Source organism: Limulus polyphemus, unplaced genomic scaffold (genome assembly GCF_000517525.1).
Source record: "Limulus polyphemus unplaced genomic scaffold, Limulus_polyphemus-2.1.2 Scaffold2539, whole genome shotgun sequence".
NCBI classification, from domain to species: Eukaryota; Metazoa; Arthropoda; class Merostomata; order Xiphosura; family Limulidae; genus Limulus; species Limulus polyphemus.
Genome location: NW_013668149.1, coordinates 108,573 through 122,591, shown reverse-complemented (window position 1 = coordinate 122,591; position 14,019 = coordinate 108,573). Strand labels below are relative to the sequence as shown.

Sequence of the window (14,019 nt, the reverse complement as noted above, 5' to 3'; positions counted from 1 at the left end):
CATACCACTGTGCCACTGGGGGGGGGGCTAATTTGTTCGAGAAACCACACTATCTTAATTAACAGCACGGTGCAAGTCTCAAAATGCTAGAAATAGTAAATATAAATATTGATTTTCTTCTCACAACTGTTGTAACATCCTTATTCATTACCTAGATAAAACAATATCACTTGTACCTATTGACGTTACATGTAGCAAATGCAATAACCATGCAAACAATCGGAATTTGGTACGTGAAAGTTCGCCCTGACCGCAGGGGGTGTCCGCCCGACAGAGTTTGCTTTGTTCGTTTTTTGAATTTCGCGCAAAGCTACACGAGGGCTATCTGCGCTAGCCGTCCTTAATTTAGCAGTGTAAGACCAGATGGAAGGCAGCTAGTCATCACCACCCACCGCCAACGAATAGTGGGATTGACCGTCACGTTATAACGTCCCCACGGCTGAAAGGGCGAGCATTTTTGGTGGGACGGGGATTCGAACCCGCAGATTGCGAGTCGAACGCCCTAACCACCTGGCCATGCCGGGCTAGAGTTAGGGCAAGACGTTCTACGGAACCATGATCAGTACAGTTTACTCTACGACTAGATACGATTTTGTTCAAAAATAGAAAACAAAATGAACTTTGAATATTTTTGCGCAAGTCGCTTATTTGGAATCTTTTATGAAAGTGTTTCCACTGCGTTTCAACTAATATAAAACAACATACTAAAATAACGGAAACGTTCACCGAAGATTGTTTTGACACAAGAAAATTATCAAACTTTTATATACTCATGCTTTTATTTATAAGTTTGTGTTTATTTCAGTTGGAATACTTTAAACCTGTAGCTCTTGGCCACTGCTATAGTATGTAAAGGATTTTCTCACACTGGTCGTCTACAAAGACGATTCCGTCAATATTTATAGACGAATGCTGTTCAAATTTCTTTATTTGAACCTCGGAAAAGCTTTTCCAGAAATCCACTTAATTACAGGAATTATAATCTACATAAAAGTTTTTATCTTCAGGATTCCAAACATCTACAAAATTTTCAGTCAAGATAAATTGAAATAATAGGTAAGATACACAACACTATAATGAATTCGAATCGTTGTTACCCCTTCTTACTAGAGTAAGTTTACGGACTTGCAACGCTAAAATCCGGAGATCCATTCCCCGTGGATAGCCCATGTGGCTTTGTTCTAAAACAAACAAACTAATCAAACTTACTGGTTTACTGGAGATAATGAGCTAACATTTAGTCATTGTTTTTAGTTTGTGTCTTGGGTTTTCACACAAAAACAAAAAGTCAGATGAACTAACTAATGGTAATAAAAGATGAAAATATAACGTTTTAGTGAGAGTAAGTATATTTAATTCTATGAAGGATCAAAAATACGTTGCAAAGCTATGTATTAAGATGAACCTTCAGAGAAGAGGAAGGATTCTTCGTTTTGGGTTATTCTTACAACAATCCCGTAATCTTCCGTTGAAATAATGGCTTATTATAAAAACTATATAATCTAAATCATCTTCCGCGTGGAACAAAAGTTTGTAGATTACTATATCTAAATCATCCTCCGTGTGGAACAGAGGTTTGTAGTTACTATATCTAAATCATCCTCCGTGTGGAACAGAGGTTTGTAGATTATTATATCTAAAACATCCTCGGTGTGGAACAGAGGTTTGTAGATTATCATATCTAAAACATCCTCGGTGTGGAACAGAGGTTTGTAGATTACTATATCTAAATCATCCTCCGTGTGGAACAGAGGTTTGTAGATTACTATATCTAAATCATCCTCCTTGTAGATTACTATATCTAAATCATCCTCCGTGTGGAACAGAGGTTTGTAGATTACTATATCTAAATCATCCTCCGTGTGGAACAGAGGTTTGTAGATTATTATATCTTGTGTGGAACAGAGGTTTGTAGATTATTATATCTAAAGCATCCTCGGTGTGGAACAGAGGTTTGTAGATTACTATATCTAAATCATCCTCCGCGTGGAACAGAGGTTTGTAGATTACTATATCTAAATCATCCTCCGCGTGGAACAGAGGTTTGTAGATTATATATCTAAATCATCCTCCGCGTGGAACAGAGGTTTGTAGATTATTATATCTAAATCATCCTCGGTGTGGAACAGAGGTTTGTAGATTATTATATCTAAATCATCCTCGGTGTGGAACAGAGGTTTGTAGATTACTGTATCTAAATCACCCTTCGTGTGGAACAGTCGTTTGTAGATTACTATATCTAAAGTATCATCCGTGTGGAACAGAGGTTTGTAGATTACTATATCTAAAGTATCCTCGGTGTGGAACAGAGATTTGTAGATTAGTATATCTAATGCTGTTTCCCAACCTGTGCGTGCCACCCCTTATTGGGTGTTTTTAAAATTCAGTGGGGCAGTAAACTTTGAAGGGGGCGGATAGAAAAGTTTTGAGGGTTTCAAAGTTATATTTGTTAAAAGCAAACCACAAGAATTAACTATTATTGCTTTACAATTTTAATTTTAGTAAAATATTTTAGTGGTCTAAAAAGTTATTAGAAGAAACATGAGCGCTCATTGTTTGCTGAAGGGGCGCTGTATCATCAATGTGGGACTGTTTGATTTTGTTTTGTTTTTAAACCACAAAGCTACACAATAGGATATCTGCGTTCTTTCAACCACGGGGAATCTAACTCTGTGTAAAAGAAACATCAGTATCGTCAGTGTGGAAGATAGATAACAGAGAATTTTGTTAAAGAGTTTTAGCCCACAGCTACTCAAATCCTACACAATAGGATATCTGCGTTCTTTCAACCACGGGGAATCTAACTCTGTGTAAAAGAAACATCAGTATATCTAAAGTATCGTCAGTGTGGAAGATAGATAATAGAGAATTTTGTTAAAGTTTTAGCCCACAGCTACTCAAAGATCTATCTGCGAATCGTCATCCATAATTGACCTTTTGGACTCAATTGGGTTGTCAGAAGGAATAAAAGGATCGCGAATAATTTGTTCGTTTTAGAACAAAGCCATATTGAGCTATCTGCTGTGGCCAACGTAAGGAATTTAACCTCAGATTTATCACTGTACCACCGAGGGACAATCGCGAGCAGACTGATAGCCACGAAACTTCAGATTCACAGTATAAACACTACACACTAGGCCACGCCCGGCCCTATTGTTGGGATGGGTGAGGTAATATATTTAATAATATGTCTGAAATAGCACCGGTAAAAAAAGGAATGATTTAACTAGTATAATGAATGAAGCATATTTTGGAGTGTAAAAATTTTACTAACTTTTCTTAAACATGAAAAAATACTTGTAGAATTTTTTTCACTCTTCTTCTTCTTCTTACCCATTTCGGATTTCACACCCTAAGGATGTGAAAACAATGCTCCAAAAATGACAAGTTTAGAATAACGTGCATGTGTGCAGTCTAAGTGATTTCTAGCACAATTATTAAGCATAGAAATAAAAAATAAGCTTATACCTCATTACGTTTAAACTGAAGTTATTTTCGAAACAATGAAAATACTTCGGTGACAGAATGTGTTACGTGTGTGTCACTTTGCACTCCGATTCAACACACACATAAATAGAGAAAATCACGTGTAACATAACCTCCATATCGCCGATAAAAAGCTAAGAAAAAACAAAAACGTTTCTTTCTACATTGCACCAACTACTTATGAAAGTCAATCAGGAAGCTTGTTGAAAGCAAGAGTTTAAGAAAGGAATGTGAAACCAGGGGATTTTTTTTATTTTATTTTGAACTTTTTGAGGTACTGTTTGTGACATTTCAGACATCAAGTTTATGAAAGTTTTTTTTTTATTAATTATACGTTGTTTTGAAAACTGGAAGTCCGTTTCATTCCATGCACTATCGACGTTGTAGATGGAAATTTGTTTGTTTTGTTTTGAATTTCGCGCAAAGCTACACGAGGGCTATCTGCGCTAGCCGTCCCTAATTTAGCAGTGTAAGACTAGAGGGAAGGCAGCTAGTCATCACCACCCACCGCCAACTCTTGGGCTACTCTTTTACCAACGAATAGTGGGAATATAACGCCCCCACGGCTGAAAGGGCGAGAATGTTTGGTGTGACAGGGATTCGAACCCGTGACCCTCAGATTGCGAGTCGAGTGCCTTAACCACCTGGCCATGCCGGGCCAGATGGAAATTTCTGGCACGATATAAACTTTAAACACTATTGAAATTAAGATTTTAAATTGTCCATTGTTATTGTTTCAATATGAAAATATCAGAGTCTATAAAAATACAAGCCTTTCACAACTTGCACAACAACCTTTTGTTTTTGCTTTGTTTATATATTTCTAATAGTTGTTTTCATGGAGGCTGCAAATGTTTAGCTCGATTAAAAGGAAAAGGAAAAAAACGTTCTATGCGGTTTGTTAACTTGTACTGAACTTTCCCGGGGAAATCGAAATATTTTATTTAATAATTAAAAGACAAAAATTTGATAACTAAATTTATTTACCGTTTTATAAAATCATATACATCGTATATTACATTTGGTTTAATGCTTTATGTATAAACAGAAAATATATTATAGATGTCACTTTTACGTTTCAGGAAAAGAACCACGAAATCTTAACGAATAGAAAACACAGACGTGAAAGATGATTTCGATACTGAAGGCTAAACTACTGCGTCGTTATGTCCAAGTGGATAACAAGTATTCTACCACCTGTTGTCTTAGGCTTAGCGTCAGATTACTACCGATTCAGACGAAGCCCGACAAAGCTTGACACAACTGTCTACAGAGATAACTTTTTTTTGGGGTCCATTCAAGCACATTAACAGCTAATATCATCTCAGCATGGGTTTTGCAGAATTCAGATAAACGATAGGATAAATGTATTATCCCATCATTTCGTAGGTAAACAGATGTACAGACATAATTGTTATAACTTTTAACAATACTTCAACTAATATTAAGTTCAGTTAAAAATCACTGAATATATATGAATCCTGCATACTTCACGATATAATATGATCAACCAATGTATTTCAGACGAGTTCACTTGCCGTTAAAAACAACAATCGATAACAAAACATGCCTTTATTGCTTGTTACTTAACACTAGAATACCATCACTCGAAGTCCACGTTATTCTTATTGTTAACACTCAATGTAATTTGAAGTCACATATAGGGTATTATCAAGCTGATTAGGATTTGTTTAACACCGAAAAAGAAATTCCTGAGAAAGCTTCTGGATCCAGAAAACTATCCGTTATCATAAAACTATCTAATTACTGATAAACTGCAGATAATGGTTTTCGCGCACCGCAGATGTGCTTGACCGAAAAGCACACTCTGCACGCTATTGTGAATGTTGTATAATGTAGAAAAATAAAAAAGACTGGGGATATCACATTATAGGCTAGTCGAGTAGCTGGCCACGGCACTCAAAACAAAAACGGAAGTTACTGGTGAAATAGTTCTCTACGAAAAAAAAAACGTATTATCCCTCTTAAGCATACTTAGTGTATTGTTGGCTTTAATTAAAATAATACTATTGGTAAAGGTGTATGTTAAACAATATAATATATAATAATAATAATAATAATAATTTATTAACATATATACATATCTATGTATTTATACACACGAATATACCCGTGTGTGTTTAATTAGCACGATCACCACAGTAAATTGCGAAACCTGTAGGAAGAAAAAGTAAAAATGTTTCGGATATTCGCGCCAAGCAACACAAAAGTTAGCTGAAACTATAGACAAGACGGAGGGCAGCTAGTTAACATCACCCATCGTCAACTCTTGAACTACCCTAATAGAAGAGAGGGATTTAATTGCCACTCTTATAACGCGCCCACAGCCCCACAGTGCAAAGCGCGATTTTGCGGTAACAGGATACGAACTACGGAACACAATATATTTGTTTATGTTCTGGTGAAACTAACAATCGAGGCATCACTTTCATGTTTGACAAAACTTTACTATATCACTGAACATGTGACAAACAATTTATGTCGAGGAGGATTATTATAACTGCGCCATATTTCTCTCCACGTTATCACAATATCTTACAAAAAATCACCTTTTAACTGTTTTACGAGGCCTTTTCCCCTCTTTTTATCAGTTATATTTTTGTGCGCCAGCAATATCATTCGTGAAGTGCGCGTATATACGATTCGATTTTGTTACTCATCAGGATCTCTACCAGCCTACCCTGAAATAGAAATTATTTTAGGCAGGATTAGAGTAAATTAATATACGAGACCTTGGGCGTGGTCAAATACATCAATCGAAAGGGTTTGACCTCCCGAGTCCAAAACTGTAATTATATCTAAAGTCGGTCAAGAGATGACAGAGCCATTAGCTAAAAGTTTGTACTTGAAAAAAACAAGAACTCAGATCCAATCTACGAGCCGTTATGCCGCGGCTAAAATGTGGTGAAGCGAATTACATTATGCCCTAGATAATACAAGCCTCCATTCCCTGGCCCTAAACACCTAGACGTTACCTATATTTCTAGAGCAGTTTACTTCTTATGTCGACCAAATTAAATAAATTATTTTTTTTTGTTTATTTTCCAGGATATGTGGTGCTCCAAAGGGGATTCAAAAGAAGATTTCGAATTGTAATTATTCTACCGTATATGTGTTATTCAGGAAAGCTTGTAGAATGCAGACAAGTGCTACAAAAGTCATATAACTTGCAAATGTACGTATTACTAAACAGGGCTACAAGAGTTTGTTTTTCATTAACAATACACACACATACAAAGAAGATAGTTACTATAAAACAATGTTGCCATAGGTTTACGCTATAAGATACGGAATGGACCATAAGAAACCATCCATAAAAATGCTTTTACTAAACATGCTGAAGTTCATATATATAAGGCATTTTAAGTCATACATGCATTGAAAACTGTACTGGACTCTGAACATTTGTAATTTTAAATGAAGTGATCAAATAAATACGGCTTAATCTTGAATAGTTGTATGAATTACCAGTTTCTTTTTTTCTTCGTCTTATAATATGTAGGTTCATTATTACTCACCACGCATGCTTTTGATATCAGTTATACGTATAGGAAATCATTACAAGTGTGTGAACGCCTCTACTAGTTATAAAACGGAGAAGAAATGGCCGCAGCTGAATTTGTTTACTTGAGATTAACGTCGCTAATTGTTGAATGATACAAACTCGTTGTTGTTGCAGGTTTCTAAAGAAGATGAACGATACAAACTCGTTGTTGTTGCAGGTTTCTAAAGAAGGTGAACGATACAAACTGGTTGCTGTTGCATGTTTCTGCAAACTCGTTGTTGTTGTAGGTTTCTGAAGAAGATGAACGATACAAACTGGTTGCTGTTGCAGGTTTCTGAAGAAGATGAACGATACAAACTCGTTGTTGTTGCAGGTTTCTAAAGAAGGTGAACGATACAAACTGGTTGCTGTTGCAGGTTTCTGCAAAGTCGTTGTTGTAGGTTTCTAGAGAGGATGAAAGCTGCAAACTCGTTGCTGTTGTAGGTTTCTAAATAAGATGAAAGCTACAAATGTGCTGCTGTTGCAGGTTTCTAAAGAAGGTGAACGATACAAACTCGTTGCTGTTGCAGGTTTCTAGAGAGGATGAAAGCTGCAAACTCGTTGCTGTTGTAGGTTTCTAAATAAGATGAAAGCTACAAATGTGCTGCTGTTGCAGGTTTATAAATAAGATGAAAGCTACAAATGTGCTGCTGTTGCAGGTTTATAAATAAGATGAAAGCTACAAATGTGCTGCTGTTGCAGGTTTATAAAGATGGCGAACGATACAAATGCAGTGTTGGTAAAGGTTTATAAATGTGATCCAAGGTACAAACGTCCTATTATTGTAGATGTATAAAACTGGACGACAGAAACATATTAATGTATTTTGTTTATCCATCTTTCACGCAAGAGAGTCTACACAAGTAGTTAATAGTATATCAACTGACGTTTATCTTTGAAGACTGAGGTTTGGTCAAGTAAGACATTATAATAACGTACAGAGAGACTATTATCAACGAGTTCTAACGAGATTTTCATTTTTTAATTTCTCTGGATGACTTCACGGAAACCTTCATGTTTTATAATGCTAAATATCCCAGTTCGATCCCCGTGTCTGACACAGCACAGACAGCCCCATAGCTAGTGTAGCATAAACAAACAAATCATTATAAATAGAAAAATATTTACCAAGTTTTCATGGCACTAGGGAGCGCCACCCAGATTCTTGGTGGTCTTTACAAGAAATTCGCGAGATTAGTAGCGCAGTTTGAGATTTCCAACATACTAATTTTAGTTATCCTCTATACGTGTTTAGTTCCCATGTCAGTATCTACTGCTACAAAACCACTATGTTCATAGAATTCCTTCCATTAGTTCCATGCAAGTCGCCTGTTCATTCCTCGAACATGTCCTTTCAAAACTAAAGATAACATATCCGTTAGTTTGCATAGCCATTCGTTCAGTCAGCTCGTCGTGGGAACGAACATCTGTCAACAGTCTGAGATTACAATTTACAGTTTACTTTCAAATAACAGTTGTTCAGAATTTAATATTTGTGGTCTATACCAGTGGGTTGTAATCATTCACCTTCTATTACACGATTTCTTTGATATTTAAAATTTAAGATTTCAGATGATTAAAAATAAATTTAAATCAGTTTTATACGGCAACAACAACAACAAATTAAATAAAAAAGGGAACATACTTAAATTTTACAATAACCAAGGCCTATCCATTAACACTTTTTTTTGGGCCCGGCATGGCCAGGTGGTTAGGGTGCTCGACTCGCAATCTGCGGGTTCGAATCCCCGTCATACCAAACATGCTCGCCCTTTCAGCCGTGGGGGCGTTATAATGTTACGGTCAATCCCACTATTCGTTGGTAAAAGAGTAGCCCAAGAGTTGGCGGTGGGTGGTGATGACTAGCTGCCTTCCCTTTAGTCTTCCACTGCTAAATTAGGGACGGCTAGCGCAGATAGCCCTCGTGTAGCTTTGCGCGAAATTCAAAAACAAACAAATTTTATTATTATTATTAACAACCATTAGGAATACATGGTACAGCACTCACATAAACCTAATCTACAATAAGAAATGATAAGATAAAATTACTTTGTAAAAACTTAACCCCAATAAGAGTGTTAAGTTACAGTCCCCGCCCCTTTTTTCACACCCAATTCTAATCTCTTTTGAAAAAACTTAAATTGATTCTAATACCAATACATACTACAGAATATATAGCAACGCAAATCTAAGCGGAACATCAGTAATGTGCAACAGTAAAAATAAAAAATAAAACCTGTCTTGTTTCGCTAATAGGGAACAGAAAACAGTCTTCAGCGTAAGACCGTGTCTTCTATTCACAATTATATACAAATAAATAGTTACTTTTACGTTCATCTTTCTTTTACTGCTAGTCTCCTTCTCTATGTTTGCTGTCGAAAACGTTTCTAAAAAGGCATATCATATACTCACACATACGCACGTGCGTTTCCTTGTCAACGTGTCTGTAGTAGATGAGTTTACATACGAAGCTAGAAGTTGTTACGGTAACACACAATGCTTAAAGTTTAAAATCATAAAAATGTTTGACGATTAGTTCACTTTTGGTTCTGAAGAAGTACGTAACATAAATGTTTCTGATATCTATTAAATTGATGGTTAGGACCTGAAAAATTGAAATAATGGTGAACAAAATATATCATATGGCTGGGATCATTGGAACTATGAAATTATGTGGGAAATTTTTTTTGTATCTATGTAATTAAAAGAATAATATGCGTCAGTCAATCCGCGCGTGTATGCGTGCTCGCTCACCTGGAAACCCAATATACCTATTGGCTAATTGTACAGCAGTACTTTTACGTTTATACGAATGCAAAAGTGAACGACGTTTAAAGTCCATTCTTCTACGAGTGCGAAACTACGACGTTTATAACATTAAAAACAAATACTTCAGTAACATAAACATACAAGGAAACACATTAACTTAATTCTTTGCTATTCCGTGGCTTATAAGTAATGCAATACCATTTCATCTCAATACAAATGCCAATAATCGCCCAAAAATTGACAACTAGGCCTAAAGTTTGAAAATATTCGTACGCAAAGCACGAGCGTACCCACTATATAATCTACGGCAATTAGCCGTAATATTCACTACCACAACTTCATCCAGTTTCGATGCTCTACAGCTAACACATTGTGCATGCGATTTAGACGCATATACACAGAAGAATAGGGAAATAAAATATACCATTTCCGTTATCGGTGGTAGTGGACCCGACGCTCTGTTAATACTTTAGAGGTTTGTTTGATTGTAATTAAGCACAAAGCTACACAATGGACTATCTGTGCTCTGCCCACCACGGGTATCGAAACCCGGTTTCTAGCGTTCTAAGTTTGTAAACATACCGTGTGCCACTGGGGGAGGGGGGGCGTGGTTTTCAATATCAATGAACGAAGTACAGCAGGCACCCAACAAGGACCTTATATCACAAAAGATATCCCTATCATTAAAAATCTGATATCTGTTGTGTTTTTTTATACCCCAAACAACCGAAAGTACAAGAGAAATATAAAAAAAATGCCTTATTTTGTGCGTGCCGGAGGTACGGTTCCGTGAGGCACACCTCGTTTAGCAGAAAATATACAAGTCGGTCAATTAACTTCTTTGAGACTCCATTTTAGATTCGTTGTTTTTACCTTTGTTTAACGATAACCCTTGAGTGTTATATGGATCCACCTCGTTTGCTGTTCTTGACCAGGTTACGGCTTTCGTCAAGTTCATCTATCGTGTGTTTTTTTTACGATTTCAACAAAATCAGAAAGTTTCGAAGATTCAAAACCACCATATTTCACGGCCTCACCAAGTTAACTGTACGCTCCTCACGACATCGCCTATCTTTTTTGTTCGCTTCGTGCCTTATCAGAGCCGATTAAGGCACGACTTGTGCGTTCTAAAGCACTTCCTTACGGCAGAGAAAAAAATTTTGCATCTTAATGTTGTCTGAAATTGGCGAGTGACTTTTAAAATCTACGTAATTCTTTCAGATAAGAAAATAAACTTGGACTATCACTGGTGAAATATCTAAGTTATCGTGTCTCTAAAGAGGTTCACACATTTGTGGTACTCCGTGTACTTTTATTCGTAAGTCGCAGGGACTAAAAGGGTCCGATTTTCACTCCTAGGTTCGATGACGAAGAACCCACCTTGAGATTAATAATGTTTGGAGACGGCTTGAATGGGTAATGAAGAAAACCTTTAATACCTGATGATGACAAAACCTTGTCGAAACGTTGTACATTTGCTGTTATGTTAATCTTATATCAACGTTTTTCTTCATTATCCATTCAAGCCGTCTCCAAGCATTATTTTACTCCAAAGTGTCAGAATCATGAAATTTTAAAAATATGTAAACATTAGCCTTGTTTCATTCGAAATATTTTAATTTACAGCTATTTACGGAACTATTACACATACCCGTGGTTTATAAAACCCGTGGGTACGTTTATTTGTGTTTTTGATTTTAGCGCAAAGCTACTCTATGGCTATCTGCGCTAGCCGTCCCCTAATTTAGCAGTGAAAGACTTAAGGGGAGGCAGCTAGTCAACATCACCCACCCCGAACTCTTAGGCTAGTCTTTTTTACCAACGGAAAGTGAGATTCACCGTCACATTATAATGCCTTTACGGCTGAAAGGGCGAGCATGTTCGTGACGGGGATACGAGCAGATTGCAGGTCGAGCGCCCTAACCACCATGCCATCTGTGGTTATAGTCAATTTTACCTTTTCTTAGATTCAATATAAAAGTTTAAACTCATTGTGTTTACTATTTCACTAACGAAAGATTAAGTGCATGTATTTGGGGTTTAAACTCATTTTAAATAAACATACGTCAACTGACCCATCGTGTGAGGGTTATGTGGAGTGGAACTAACAGAATTATTTTTATGTTCATCATGACGCAATAACACCTTTCTCATGCAATGAATATCCTCGAACTATTATGTTTTCATGGTAACGAAGCTTCATTCTCTGGGTTGTCGTTTACAATAATGCCAAAATTAACACGTACTGTAAATTTTGTGGAATTTCGTGAAAAGCTAGTGGTGGTTAACGTGTCAGGCAGCGTATCGAGGGGGGGGGGGTAGTAGGTGGCGTTATAATAATAAACCACCACGTTTACTGTGGAAACCGTTTCAAACCGAAAAGGGTGATTAAGAGACATTATAAAATATATAAAAGTACAAACAAATTCCAAAGTTAAAAATAAAAGTAAATCTGTGCTGTGTCCACCATGGTGACCGAATTTCCCATTTAAACGTTAAAAATCCTGAATACAAGTGACTAGGACAATGGATAAAAGCGTTTATATGCACAAAACTCATCAGTTTAACACACAATAAGATAACGTTGTTTTTAAAAAATGCATAAATAGCAGGATCTAACAAAAAGGCTATCCTTAGAAAACGTCAAATGCTTTTTAAAAACCCCCATTGACAAAATATATCAGAAATTCTATAGGCGACGACAATAAACGAGTATTAAAATTAGTGAGTAAATATCTATGAATATAAAATAAAAAGATTCAAAGAAACAAAGAATCAATTTAAGGAATATTTATTGAATCTGCACTGCCACCTATATTTATAGAGAATAAACTTCTGCAACGGAAACATTTTCACTCACATGACAATAATCAGCTGAAATAAAGATTAAAGACTAATTCAAGTGGTTTAAAACTTTAAAAAACAACCCCACAACATCAAGCTACTAATATGACGCGATTCTCCATCCTCAGTTCTAAGTTAGAAGTATTTCATAACCTTCCCACTTTCCAGCATCAAGCTAGAGATATTAGATGCAAGCTTGAGGTATTTCGTACCCCACCCCCAAATCGCCAAGGTATGTTATATTTTAAAGCTCTCCCTCTCTATATCTCATCACCAAGCCAGTGACACGACCCCCCAGAAACTAAACACCGACTCTATCATCCACACCCAATCTTTTGTCATTTTATTCTTTCTTTTAACTCCACCTATTATTTATTCATTAAATTGCAGCGCTCTCTGGTGGATTTCTGACCTTACTTGTATTAGAGTTGTTCTCGGTCTCGGGTGCGAGTTCAAACACATATGTTCTAGCCACCTCTTAAAATTCAGCTCTTTCAACCTTGATTATAGTCGTGATGAAAAATAGAAACTGAAGAAACAAACCGCATATTTTCTTTTCACGACTAACATGTCGTTTCTTTTGGTTCTTTTTTTAATAGCTCAATTTATTCTCGGCTGAAATTATTCACACGTTTAAACCAATCTTGCTTGAAATAATTGCAAGACAACTATTGCCTTCACCGAATCTTTCAGTTATTGGGGTTTGAAAAATCCGAATTCGCTTTAAAACCTGTCGGCCATAAATATAATTTTCATTCTGCACATAACCGTTAAACTAGGTTGTTGGGCCATGAAAGTGCCATCTACAGACTCAGAATTCGCTCCATTATCTGTGTTAGAAATTGTTGTAGAAAAATTCCTTGATATGTAACAGCCCAAGGGTAAATGAATCAAACGCTTGACAGCTCCACCATCTCTATAAACGCCGAAATATCCAAAATTCTTCACTAAACAAGCATTAAATAAACCTTTCCACGTAAAAAAACAAAACAAAGCAACAACAACAAAAAACATAATGTTTGTAATTTATCCAGCCAATGTATAGTAATGGCTTCAATTAACACACATTAAAAATACTGTTGCGTCAGCGAGGTCACGTGACTAGTGTCACGCCACTTCTCTCGAAACTTCGGGAATAGTCGGGAGATTACTAGATATAGGGTAGTCTTATATATATATACATAAGAGGGTGACAACGTGACGGAACAATGTTTGTAGACAGTGAGTAATTGATCTGCAGTCAGAGAGTATTATTGAAGTTGAGCACGTTCGTTGTTATAACGTTTGTTTTAGCGCGATTGTTGAAATTAAGTGTATCGTAAAGTTATATTCGGAAAGAATAAACCAGTTTTATT

General features: G+C 36.4%; 1 protein-coding gene across 2 annotated transcripts in view; it reads right to left on the bottom strand.

Annotated features, from left to right (window-relative positions):
• Positions 1 to 14,019, bottom strand: part of LOC106467238 (apoptosis-stimulating of p53 protein 1-like) — a 70,955-nt gene that overhangs the window by 30,924 nt on the left and 26,012 nt on the right. The gene's annotated exons all lie outside the window — the stretch shown is intronic.